This window comes from Syngnathus scovelli, chromosome 8 (genome assembly GCF_024217435.2).
Source record: "Syngnathus scovelli strain Florida chromosome 8, RoL_Ssco_1.2, whole genome shotgun sequence".
Taxonomy (NCBI): Eukaryota; Metazoa; Chordata; class Actinopteri; order Syngnathiformes; family Syngnathidae; genus Syngnathus; species Syngnathus scovelli.
This window is the reverse complement of record NC_090854.1, coordinates 10732732-10747086: the sequence shown is the minus strand read 5'-3', so window position 1 is coordinate 10747086 and position 14355 is coordinate 10732732. Positions and strand designations below refer to the sequence as shown.

The 14355-nt window shown below is 41.4% G+C and overlaps 1 protein-coding gene and 1 long non-coding RNA gene across 2 annotated transcripts in view; one reads left to right on the top strand and one right to left on the bottom strand.

Moving 5' to 3' along the window:
* Positions 1-14355, bottom strand: part of asic4a (acid-sensing (proton-gated) ion channel family member 4a) — a 58445-nt gene that overhangs the window by 24655 nt on the left and 19435 nt on the right. The gene's annotated exons all lie outside the window — the stretch shown is intronic.
* LOC125974221 (uncharacterized) lies at positions 4001-7053 on the top strand. Its single transcript, XR_007483413.1, has 2 exons — positions 4001-6392; positions 6471-7053. It is a non-coding gene; the product is annotated as an uncharacterized lncRNA (long non-coding RNA).

Below are 14355 nucleotides of genomic sequence, written 5' to 3'. Positions count from 1 at the left end.
GCTTCTGGCTTTAATCGTAGAAAAACATTATGTTGCAGATGAAACATCAAGCTATTAAATGTGGCAAGTATAAAGAAAAAAATGCAACACTGACACAATAGAGAAAATCACAATGCAAAGATTTTTCTTTTCAAAGAGATGAGCTATATCAAGAGTGACTCAGGATAACACGAAAATACATTCTGTGTGGAAAGTTTCTGGCATACCAAGTTCTATTTTCTTATATTTCAATAAAAAAAACCCACACAGCCCGAAGAAGCAATTTCCCCAACTACATGACAGCTGTACAAATATATGGCGGCAAATGTTGGAGGAGAAACGGGGGAGGAGGTAGGGGCAGATAAGGGGGTGAAAGACACCGTGGTGGTACTGGCGGAGTAGCGAGGTTAATCCCGCTGTTTAATCTGTGGTCGGTGGAAGTGTGTGTGTGTTGGGGTCTTATCTCTGCCGCCTGCTGCCGTTGTGCTCTTCTTCAGCATCCCTGAGAGTGTGACATCACTCACCACAAGGCGGTGGGAGGCTGGCTGGGGGTGAACGGCAAGGCCCATACCTCGCCTCCCGCACACCCCGTCACGCGGCTCGGTGACGGTTGCAGGAAGTTAGATGGCGCTGATTCTGTACATCCACTGGGACCCGCCACTGACAACATCAATTTCCATGTTTCGCTGCAGCAGCGATGAGGTGTAGGGGGAGAAGCGGTGTGGGTGCAGGGCAATGAAGAACGCTAGAACTCGTTGGCCCGCAACCTGACGAGAACTGGCAAACACAACAGCTGTCAACTACCCCCGGGCAGCAAAGAAACAACACAAATTCCATGCGGACACCCAGAACATGTCTGCTTGCGTGGCTATTTGTGAAAATGGCGAAACACCGGAGCGCCATTTCTCCGGGAAAGACACAAACCTTTAGTGTTCAGCTTTCTGCTCTGCTTTGCTTTTGCTACAATTGCGTAGGGATGGTTTGCCTGCAGCAAGATGTTCAAACTGCTATTATCAGCGCTCGACAATTAATACAACGTCAAGAGATGAGAAGAAGATAAATCGTCATTTAGGAATCGAGTGCCTTAAACAAAACATCCAAAAGAACTTTCACTGGCCTGTTTTCCTTCAACTTTCCTCTCATTTGCCAAAAACTGAATTAAGCCAATTCACTAGGGCTAATGCTTGGCAGTGGTGAGGGTTTTGGACCCTGACATTGACTCAAAAGGAAGCACGTTCCTGTTTACAAAGGTGCAGCATATGGAAAAGATCTTCACGATGGTTTCACCCATCAGTCCCATGTAACCGGAATGTTCCCTTTTGATCCATTTACGCATGGAGTATTTGACAGGAGGCTGACAGCAAGGCATTGGTGATTGTCTTTGCATCAAGTCGCTTCTATGACCTTGAGTGCAACGGGCTTTAAAGCACTAAAGCTGTCATGTGTTTTGCATAATGCCGCCGGAAAGACAAAGAGCTGTAAAGACTGAAAGGTGCGCATCTTGTGCATATAGTGTTACCGCGCAATGACGGCAGGGCAGAGAAGAAACAGTCATGTAATCCCACTTATTTTAAAAGGAAAATGGACTTTGGCACAATTTATAAAAACAGGAATGAGGTTTTCACTTGCCACGAGAAGGTACGAACCTTTCCAAACCCAGCATCCAATTCAAGATTGTTATGGGTTCCCCAAGATCCATATATTAAGCCCCCAGGGTGCAAAAGCAATTATATATAAAAAAAAGAAATCCATTTCTACATATGCAATATGTCTTTAATGTCACTACAGATGATCACATTCAACTCTGCATTCATTTTTATTGTTTTTGTTGTTGTTTTGGTTAGGGTTAATAACATTAAGAATATACAGTTTTGTTTAGCCAAAAGCTGTGTTTATGCAAAGTACTCACAGCAAATCTCTACAGTGAATAAACCTCTCAAGCATTTCTAAGATGTGATTTCCTGGCGTGAAAAAGATGCTATCATTCATTAAATCGTTCAGAAGCTCGATGAGACACTAAACATCTTTTTTTATTTTTTTGGTGCTAACTATGCATTAAGGAGAGACTTCAGTTCTTCCAGATGGATGAAGAGCCGCTCTTATGTTTATCCCTCTGGAATTTTACCTCCATTTTCACAAAGACTCCCTAAAGCCAAGTCCTCATCATCATAAATCTCGCGGTGACCTCGCACACCGAGCAGGATTTACAACCAAAAGTAGCGTTAAGATTTTGTTGGATAACCTCCGAACTGCTGTTGTCTTCTAAATTTAATTGACCATAATAACTAGGCGAGTGCTGACATGCACATAAAGGAGGTGAATCATCAGATCTTTGACCTTGATTATCTCAGGGCAGATCAAATCTATACATTGGTTGATGACAGGATTGCTTAATCACTGACAAAAGGAAGGGCGAATCCAAATTAGCAAATGAAGCAAACTGACTGCCCAATCTAATCAATGGCCTTGCTTTTTAGTTCAAAATCATTTTTTATTATTGTTATTTTTCCAGCTGCAGTGGACATCTGATCGCCCATCTCAAGCACAACCACCTTATCATTCCGACTCCGACAGCTGGCTTTGCTGCTCTGTAAATGTTTACTTTTCTTGATGGTACTTAAACGGCAGGCTGACTTTAAATTAGCTTATACTTTCCATTTTTTATAGTTTCCTATACTTTTTCATAAGAGGAAATAGGAAAGAACACACTTTAAGAAATATATTTCTGAAGTCTGTAAAAGAAAAGGTTGGCTAAGTATTACATCACACAATATTTAATATAAATATATAGTAGGTCTAAAGATACAGGAACAACTTGATCAAATTCATTTTGCATTCTATAAAATAATGATGGTGGTTCATCTTTGAACTGCGAAAGCTCCGACTATTTTTTTCCTCCTTTTGTTCAGCAAAGTACATTGTTCGTGGTAATTCTCATAGGAACTCTTCTAAAAGACAGTCGACACCCACACATTCTTTGCAATTTTACATTTCATGCTAGTTGGTTGTGATGCGTTGTCTTTTGTCCTGATGCTTTGTCAACGCATGAGCTGTTTTTTTTTAAATCCAATGGTTAATTTGTCACTGCTGAACATAATATAATAAAATTAAACACATTAAAAAATGAACAATAACTGCTGCCAATCAGGTTATTAGTTTAGCACAAGTAACCATGCTAATCTAGCCGGGTAACTTCCAACCACATTCGGCTTCTTATGTTAACACTCAATCAAACAGTTGCAATTTATTTTTTCAGCAGCAGGACTCGAGCTGCAAGCCTCCAGTTCCGACTGCCTGAACAGATCTGCTATTGCTGCATCCTCCGAAGGATGGCCGGGGAAACCAGGGCCTCTCCTGAAGGCACGCAGCCCGAAGATTAGAAGCTGTTCGGTGGTCCAGGGGACATACTTGAATGTCACTTTGGATTACGTCACACATCCTGGGAACAAGCACAGCTGCCTCAACTGAAATGTGTCCATCTGAGAAAGCACAATCCGCATTCCCAAGCACAATACGGTCAACGTGAAGGCCATGAAAGTGCAGTCCTTCCAAATAATTGGAAATGTCTTCAGTCCTAATAAGTCCCTCAGGATTGCAGCCAAAAAGAATTCCATTATATGTGCATCAGAATTTAAAACAACCAAAATATACCGCAGTGTAAATTCAATTTCCCCTTTGAGAGATTTAAATTAGTACCATAAATTGAGAAAATACAATTAAGAAGGAAGTCGCTGATGGTGTTCGCTCGTCCGCCTGACGGTTCAGTTCCTGCTCAATGTGCCCTATGATGGACTGGGCACCAGTCCATAATGTAAACCACCTTTTGCCCAAAGTCAACAACTCCTAAATTAGTAGCTCTGGACCTGTTCTAAAAATAAATCATAAGTGATCATTTAATTACTATTATATATCTCTTGCAGAACTTCTAGAAAAAGTTACAGCATGTTGATTCTCTTCGATCTGACCACTTGTTTGATGATGCCTCAAAGCTACGAAGATCCAGCAAAGCACTTTGTGTGCCTGTATCTAGCGAGAGCAAAAGACAAAACGCTTTTGTCAGCAACATGTAAGCACGACCAGTTAAATGTCAGGTAATAAGGCTGAAGGGAAAACTACAGCGTGCGTGCAAAAGCTCTTTCAAATGCACTATGATCTTCTTTGCCTGCAGCTGTATCACTTGGTAGTTGTAAAGCAAATTTAGCTGGGGAGAAAGTCAATGAAGTGATGATGAAAATGAGCCCCTCTTGTACAGCTGATTGATTTTTTTTTTTTCCCTGTGAAAAATGGCAGGTGCCCAGGGAGTACTTTGCTGCACTACACCACAACGCACAAGACATGAGGGAATCGTTTCCATCGGGTTCTTTCATGAGTGAGTGAGGGGGCACTTAGTGTCTTGATTCGGCGAGCTGTGGAAATGTTTGACCTTGAGTGAAATATGCGAAGCAATCATAGAATCACACACTTTGTTTCTAAGCTTTTTTTTTTTTTTTTAATGGGATGAGATCAGATGTGTTTAAGGATGACGGAAAGCCGCCAGCTCACACCGCTTTCGTTGGTTGCCAAATATTTAAACAGTGGGTGCGCACTTATCCGTGAAACTCGAGGTTATCAAACACTAACCTTGTTTTAAATGCAAAACCAACGCTGCACTTTAATTAGGTTTGCCAGCTATGTACAAATTGCCCAACCTGATTTGGAGATATCAAGACCTAAATCTTGCTAGGCTACATTCATCTGAAAAGAACGTGTTGCATGCCGCACAAAAGTCAAAATGGCAACCATCAAGTTGAGGAACCAAATATACAATTCCCATTAAAAGACCTAAGAACAACATACGGAATTGTTAACTGATGACATGAACAAGCAAAATCACTCGGAAGTTGTGCGAGTGGGTGCGAAACACAATATCGTTCACTAAGGTTCCCGCTCTAAAAACGACATGATTGGATACAAACACAGAAAGTTCTTTGAGCATGTTTTTTTTTTTTTTGCCGGTGTGGGGAAATGAGACGCGAGTGGGTGGTGGGAGACGGGAGGTGGCGGCAAGTGGGGGCGTCGAACAGATGAACCCATGGCCTTTGGCTGTGTTTTACAGGACTACGGCTCAGCCAGTATTGCTTCTGTTTCCCGGAGGACACCAGTCAGCTGCTGGAGGCTAATGTTAATTAGAGCCAGTCTGCAGCGAAGCCTTTTAAACGTGGCCATGAAAAGGTCATTGCGCTAAATTTAAAGTTTTTAAATCCGAGGTCCGGTTTTCTCATTTCGACAAAATAGACACGGACAAAAGCCGATGGGCTCTTTTACCGTGTTTGTCTACGTAAGTGACAGAACTTCCCATATAGCTGACTGCTCTCAAGCGTGTCAATCTGTCAGACAGGCAAGCAATAGGTGTGAATTAGATTCTCTAGTTGTGCCCCGTGTTTGTCTGGTAACCAGGGCAGAGTATTTGCCGCCTCTTGTCTCAAGTCAGCTGGGATAGACTCCAAACTGCAACTCGAATGAGCAGAGTGGTCGCTACAAGGGCAGTCTATTGCCTTGGGCCCGAGCTGAAGCGGGCCGCATGGGATGACAAGTTGAGACTTATTGGATGGGGGGCTGAAGAGCGTACCTCAAGAGTATTCCTTGCCTAGAGCCATCATGAGTGCAGAAATATCCCCGCTAATTAGGAAAATCGGCAAAGAAAATGTTAATGGTTGTTTGCTTGATGTGGCCTGCGATTGACTGGTGACCTTTTGCCGAAAGAAAGACCTGTGACAAGAAATTTAAAAAATTAAATGGATAGCAGGCTACATTTGGTGAATGTTAAAAGATGATACAAAATCAATCTGTCACTCTTGAGGTAAAGCAGAAGTACAGAGGAATAAATGGCATCATCAAATGATAATATAAGAAAGCTGACATACAGGAAGGTCCTAGCTTGATAGATTTGTGGTCATGCAGCCCCGCACTGATGACAACATCATTCCGAGTGTGTTAACCTGCAATAGATCAGGTGACACCAGCCTGTCTGACGGCGACCTTTTTTGCTTTGTGCTCAAGCTGCTCCCGCCTGTTGCACCGTCACACGGAATTCTCACAGGGACAATCTGCGCCTTGTTTACTCTCCGCCAAAAACAACTCATTGGATGGCCCGCACTCTCCGCTCCACCTCCCTCATCTTGGTTAAAGTGACCATTGACAGATCGAGGAGTGACGGACGGGACTTTCCCCTTCTTCTGTATTGCAGCAGTGATAATAAGATATTGGAAACCTCACATTCGTTCTTTCACATCACATCTTTAAGCTGCGTGGACAAGTCCAAGGTCAGTGAAGGCAACAGATGGAGGAACATTATACACGGAGAATCATGGAACACGCCGAATGAACCTTATCGGATTAGTGAGGACGCGGTGGCGTAACAAGGAGTCGAGTCGGTGCGTACGCAACAGCAGGTGCTTTCTTTGTCCCGGTTTTGTATTCCCATATGCCTTTCTTTGCATTTTCCACTCCAGTTTGTTTATCTCGGCACAGCGTGTGAGGAGTCCAGTGGATATTTGTAATCTGCACGACTTCTCTGCATGATGTGATCTACTAGACTGTAAACAGAGACTAACGAGGTGGAGAAAATATTCATCTGAGAACAGTGCTGGGCAAGTTCTACCAAAATGTACATTGCTTGTTATGATCATTTGGAAGTTAATTATTACAGATGCTCAGTTGTATGACACTAAACTCATGTACTGCTTTGATTCTTATGATCCCCAAAAGTCGTCATAAGGTCGTGGTGGCAAAGCTAATTGCATATCTCTTGTGAATTTAACTAAAGCATGTAAATTAGGCAGATATTTTGACAAAACAGTTCACAATTACAATAGGGAGAAACAATGACTAATGAATCAACAAAATCATTTCTTTCTCTGCTTTGAGCAACGATGAGCTTTATGAGGAATAATGACTAAGAAGTTGCTAACAAGCATCACAACAATGCGTGAATCATCTGCCATTAGATTGCGTGTTATGATCTGTCTTTGTTTTTTTTCCCACTGCTCATTTTTTGAATGCTGGAAATTATTTCCCAAGATGATGTAAAATTGATGATGGCTTTCGCTGATTTTGTTTTTGTCATATTCGAAGAAATTTTGAAAGCCTGCTTAAAATGTTCCTGATTATTCATCTGGCCGTGCTTGTTAGAGGAGCAGAGGTCCAGTCTTTATTCCCGTCAACAAAAGGGAAAACATCAGAAATGACGCACAAATGCTGAAAAATGCAGCCAATGTTCCAAAATATCAAAGGATGAAAAGTCTTGTGCTGCTTTTATTTTCCCGGCATCTCAAAAGATTGACAATTCATAGCAACCACGATTTCTGTCGAGGAGTGGAAATGCTCGGGCAGGTGAAAATAATGGTTGAGAATCTCTGAAATTCCCCTTCCAAAAAAAAATCAAACAACCAGTGCATACTACAGATCTTAAAATCGGGCTAATTTCAGCCGGACAAGACAGAGGGTATGTAAATTGTGCTATAATTCTTGACGCAAGCCTGTCAGAGTCATGTCAACAAAACATCTGGGAACTCAATTAAATTGTTTAAAAAAACACATATCAAACAGATATAAAAAATGAATGAGCGGGCGGCGGGATTAATTCAATTTCCATTATTTCCTGGGAGGTTTTCCAAATCCAAACAACACGGAGGTCATCCGGCTACTCCGAAGGGATTTATTTGACCTTCCTGGTTCACTATCAACACATAGACAGTATGCAAATATGGCCCCAGGTGGCGCCCCACTAGTAACGTATACTAATTATTCAGCATTACATGACTACATTAAAGTCGTATAAATCAGATTCGGGTCTTCGGCATGTCCGTAGTGTCTCCAATCATGTTCATAGACAGATTTGCCAACTTCAAAAGATACTGCATGCAAGTAAGTATTTTCGTATTTATGTCACACTTTTCCTGGGGGATACTGTGTAGCTCCTTTTTTTCCCCCGTCTTTTCAAGTAACTAATTACTTTTATTTATCATTTTGAAAATTGCAGTGAAAACGGAATTGCAATCAAAGAGTGTGTCTTCAATTTCAGCAGATGAAAATGTATCGCAGTGGTGCGAAATGGATATCGTAACAAAAAAATAGTCATCAATTATCACTGTGAAAACAATTTCCACGGAGCATAAACAGATAAGAAAAGAATCAGCTCTTGATGGGAAGACTTGATGCAGAACTGCCTTGAGACATCTCGACAGTTTTATGCTTTGTTAGTAAAGGTCAGGCCAGCACATTGATGATGTGCCTATTATCTGTCTAAGCGGCAATCTGTTTCAAATTACCTCATTATGTTGATGACCGAATCAAGTGCACCCCTGGGCCCCATGCGCTTCTCCTGAGACGCTACTTATGCCCCGTCACGGGCTACCAGTGCCTCCACGTTAGGCAGGGTGGAAGCGACGGGCGTCGAGCTACAAGAATGCCTGCTAGGCCATGACATGCTATTAATTAACTTAAAGCCCTTCACGTCAGTCCGCCTGATCTCCTTATTGAAAGCGCAAACACCGGAGGCATCCTCATCCTTCACGAGATGAGTCGTGCTTTGACATACATTTTGGCAAAAGTCACCCGCAGAAGAATAACTGGTCAGTATTTGTTTCAGCTGACTTAAGAGATGATGTAAGCATTTTGTTCACACTCAATAAAAGAACTTCTACACTTGAAATTCTCTTGTCACACTGTTTCAAATCACGTCGTTTGGAGGGGGCGGTTATGTTCCATGCAAATGTCAAGAACGGCTTTTGTTACCATGACGATCAGGTCAGAGTTAGGGCAATACGACAAAGCCAGTGGCTCGACAGCAACCGATCCAGGGATGATACTTGAAACTAAGGCCTGATTTTTTGAGGCTGAAGCTGATTTTTGACAGCAAAAAAACAGGCTTCCAATTAATCGGCAAATGAATAAAAACATTTCCGACGCATACAATAATATTTTTCTCCCGGATTGCATTTCAAGGCATTTTTTAGGCTATTCACTACAGACAAAGCTCAAAGCTCAGCTCTCAACACTAACAAAAGTATTGCTCCACTACCTGTGGTGCATTTTAAGATCAGACACAAACCGGAACCATGGAACTGGTTCCTTGAATGAAATTCAACCTCATGTTGTGAAGGAAAGGCTCCATTGTGGTATAGACATAAAAGACCAACTGAATGTGCTTTTAAGTCATGCGTTTAAATAAAAAAAAAAAGTGCACAAAGCATTCCATTTATGCTTGATGCAGACTTGACTTCTTCAGAAACACCCAGTGGCAGTGTCGTGATGGTAAGTTTCATTCTAAATTTGTAAATAAACGAGGTGAAAATCTATTTTGCCGGGCAAGAAACCAGTCACGCAAGTGTGTTCGATCTCAACAAAAATTGCAGAGCATCAAGCGCCTTCCTCTCAGCCATTTACCTTCCAGTTTGTGATGTGTTGATGTAGTGTGGCTTAGAGAAAAATCTCATCTGACACACAAAAAAAAAATGAAATTGAAAACTCCGGAAGCACAGAATTGGTATTCTCATCATGTTTGCGCATACACGAGTCTGTTTCCACACTAGTCATTGTATTTCCACTGCGAGGAAGTTCAGTGAATGCTCTCATGCAGAACATGTAAGTGGCCACCTGAGCTGTTATTGATCAGGCCAAAGCACGGCCAAAGATCAGCTATTCAAACTCCTTGGGCACATTTTAAAAGCATTCCTTCTCATCCCACTGAGATGTGAATTATTAAACTGCTGTTTTGTGATGGGCCACATGTAGCGATGAGAACATTTGATAAATATCAACAAAAAGTCAAATCCGGTAGGCCGAATAAATATTCAAGTGATATTTCGACAGAGTCAATTTGCCCCCGTGGACGTGAAGCAAACAGGTAATGTGTCAAGAAGCTGCAATTATACAGCCTTGTAATTAAATGCAGTTTTTATTTGACTACACTGGGACACAAGCGGCTAATTCTACTATCATTAACCTCCGACTGACCCTCATTCAGCTTTACAATTCCCCGGATTCCGAGGATTACGTCTACATTTAAATAAGTCGGGTCAGCAACGGACAAACAGCACACGAGCCCAACTGACATGATCGCTATTAAGTTTGCTTGAACTATTCCGACACCGGCGCTTTGATTTTGCTCTTATGTTTGTATCATTGCCGATGTTTTACCGAATATTTTCTGTTGTATTGTTATTTTGTGTTATTGTAAAGCGCTTTGTTACGACGAAACTATATAAATAAAGATTTATTGTATTTTATTGGGTACACAAAACTTACAACAGAACAAAAAGTCCTCAGAAAACACAAATAATATATAATTATATTTATATTATAATTATAATTATATATTATATTATAATAATATATTATTATATTATAAAAATCCAGGAAAAATTCAGAAAATAGCCAAAAGTCAATTCCTAGCACCTAGGGGGGGGTCCAAGCATATTTCTACACCCCCTTCATCCCATACTCACCTTTTGACAATATAACATGAACTTTAACCTTTAGAATCCTTGTCATTGTTTTAGTCACTAATTCACAGGCAATCATATGTGGAGCTTCAAACCTTTTATGAAAAGCTAAATGTGTCGAGAACTGCCTTTCAGCGCCCAACCCCTTTTGCGAATGGTTAATGGCCTAAATGGGTGAGAGCCGATCTGCTGGCAGTGATTAACCCTTAACATGCACAGAGTGTTCATCAACCCACAAGCTTCCTCACACTGAATCTCATTTAACATCTGCTGTTGGCATCTCTGATCTGTTAGAAATCAATTTACATCTCACTGTTGCTCTACTTTTCACATTTTAATACAGTTAATATGAAATAGCGAGAAGAAATTCTCGATACCTGGACACTTTTTGGAAATAAATAAAAACATGCCTCAAGCTGTTGAAAAACAATTAAAACAATCCTACAACAAACATTACATATATTACATCCAATAACAATCTGACCACTAAAAAAACACATCGTAAAACAGCAGCTTAATGACTAAAAGGTACTATCTTCCGATCCAATTTCCTTTTCGGACTAAAAGCAGTGAGAAACTCATACTCATTCATAACACATTGGAAATGCAATCGTGAAATCCAACAAATGCTAATTGGATATTGATTCCATTAAATCATTACAACAGGCAGCACATCCCTGACTACAGTATTCCACCTCGGTGCCCCGTAGAAGGGCATCGCTCCTTGAAATATTTGATCACGTCCGCCGTGTTTGATAGGCGCGTGCGAGTGGCAAACATCTCTTCTCGCGTCATTCTTTTCTGCCTTTCTGTCCTTTTCGCTCCAGTCACAGCGTGCGGCCTTTCTTACCATTTGCGGTTCAAATCAGCGTTGCCCTTGGCGCTAATGGCCGAGTGAGTGACAGCTTGGTGACAGAAAACAAATGCGAGCCTTCATCGGGCCGGCTGTCCTCAGAACCACTCAGCAATACTCACAGTTGGGATGTGATGAGGGGGGACAAAAAGAGAGTGCAAGGGAGGAGGGGGGGGGGGGACACCTCGGGTGTCACACAGTCCACCTTTCATTTACACAGTTGTTTTGCGCCCGGCTGAGACAAAAGACTGCTTTCTTTTCCCAACAACAGTGATCGACTCGCCAGCTGGCCTCTGATACACTTGGACGGGAGAAGACAGCTCTGTCTGGGTCGAAGGTGTCTAGTGATATACGGTTGCACGTCTTACAAGTGTGGAAGGACAAGAGTGATAAATAGAGCAAGAAAAATGTTAAACCCAAATTATGCAGCGTTTGCACATGGGAATCATGTAGTGTGACGGGGATATGTTCGTTTTTGGGGGATCTACAAAAAGCATCTGGCCAGGATGTGAAATTGTGAATTTCATTATGACTGAATGCATTTTTCTATTTGGAACAAATCAGAAGAGCAAACACATTAAAAATACTTAGAGTTCAAATTATTCACCATTAATCTGCTCTAAAAATTCAGGAAAAATAGCACACTATACTGTGCTTCATAAAAACATCGTTTTTTTTCTCCACTAAATCAAGTTGCTTAATAAATCCTACTACAAAGTCTACTTGTAATATTTTCAATTCAACATCTTGACTCATGGCGAGAGGAAGATCACACATACACTCAACAATTCTAACATTGAGAAAGAAAAATAATAATCCAGTCCAGCATACATAGATCAACAGTTGTTAACCTTTGAGGGCAACGATTGTATTTTTGAACACATCTTTCTTTGGCTCCAATTCACTCTCTGCATTTGACACCACAATACGAAAAATGTAACATTTTCTTTTCCCCTCCCTTGATTCAACGTGCCATAGTTGCTGTAAATCAGCCCATTTTCATTCTACACCAGCACTCTCACTGAAGACTAATGGACAAACGATCCCTTGTGGTGCAGCATCCCTTTCCATCTCGACGCCAATCATACAGGACTCATTCGCAGTCCTCTCTGCTATTGTCCCTTTTGGCTAAGATTGGAATACGATTTGTGGCTCTTCATCGCAGTTTTGTGCAAACTTAGTATTAACTGTCAATGTCATGAAATGATTATTTTGGAGGCTGTTGAGGTTGCTTCCTGTTTTTTTTTTTTTTTTTTTTTTTAATCAAATACTCAACTTTAGCATATTGGAATTTCATTTTGATAGCACCTGGAAACATTACAAGAATCGGAGTGTAAGCACTCCCCCGTAGATACTTTTTCTTGATGAGCCCGGCCGGGCACTAGCTCCCCTGAGAGCTCCGTCTGGGAATTGCTAACAATTTCATCTTGATAAAAATGAAATGTTTTCGTTTCTGTATTAGTTTGTATCTGCGCTGTATCTTCAGTGGTGTCACGGTGCAATGATGTTTACAGAGAACTACAATCATTAAACATTCACTTTGCCTCTGCCTTTATTGTGAATAACTCAAACCCTAAAAGAGTTTTGACCCATAAACGGCAAAATGAAAATTACGCAATCATTTCACCTGCGCAGTATCATCATGAATATAAAAATGCAAAACCAAAAGTGTCTCCTCAGCATGCTGCCCCTTCAAGTTGAGATCTGGTTAGCATTCAAAGAATGAGCCTCTTGGCTAGTTAAAAAAAATGTCAGGTCATTATAGATTGCATTTTTTTTTTGCCAAGGTAAAACGAATACATGAAATCTTGATTACCCAAAAGGCAAGCAACAAGGGGGAAGACACCTTCAGAATAATTCCTTTCTTATTCGTTTACATGTTCCCGGGCCGGTCATGTCAGGGTCACTGCCTAATCACATTAGGGCCTGATCAAAGTTGCAAAAGCAAGAGGGAGAGCTGTAGAAGCGCATTTCTCACAGTATGGGGATTAAAGCTCCGGCAGCATCCCAGGATCATCCGCACCAGGCCGTATCCCACAGGTCCCTCCGAGGCTTCCGATGGCTAGTGGGTGGTGGACAGCCTGCCGAACCTCTTGTGATCTGGAAGATAGATTACTGAGGGCACAGCTCCGTGCGCCCGGCTGGATAGATGACCGACTAGATAAGGTGGAAAAATAACAGCTGGCTAGTAGATGTGTATGAGGTGGCGCATCAAATGAAGTTTGGAGCAGAGAGAAACTTCAGGAATACTTTGGGATGACACGGGATCACCATTTTACATGTTCATAGAAATCTTTCCATTTGTCTTAACCTTTGACCTGCTTTTGTGCTCATCGTGATGACTTAGTTTTCATGGCGTTAAGCACCCCCACCTGCTGTCTGTTGATAGAAAGCTGCAAATAAGGTGCAGCATCCATCTGGAGGTGTCTTGCCTATTGATTGAGCTGAGGGACAGTCACACAGACGATGAATCACGTTTTGATTCGCCCTCGGCAGCGCCAATCGAAACGAAAGCTTCAAGTGCTGCGCTTCCTTTTTTATGGCCAATCCACAAAATGGTAAATTTTGGTGTCCGGTTATCATAAGACACTTTTGTGTTAGTCAAGGAAAAAGGTCAAAAAATAAGTTTTTAACAGAATCACACAGACTGCATAAGATGCAAATCATTCATTGGCGTGGATAATAGAAGAATTTGCTTCATTAGCGATTACTTAAAAAAAAAAAAAATCCACCTTCCAGTGAATTCATTTATGTGATATTTCAGTGACTCCACACACAAAGCTAACAGCAAAACGTTGAGAACTAAGTGCTCTAATATGGATGGTTAATTTTAATTAAATTAATTTCACCGCAAGCTTAACCTTATTTCGTTGTGGTTACGCTCTATATAGCGCGGCTGAACATTCAAAGATAATGACAAATGAGGGGCCAAGTCAGTGAATTTGCAAGTAGGCATGAAAAACCTAAAGAAAATGTGTGGCTGATTGGAATCGGGGGAAAAGGACTTCCATAGTGAGGGGGGGGGGGGGGGGGGGGCAT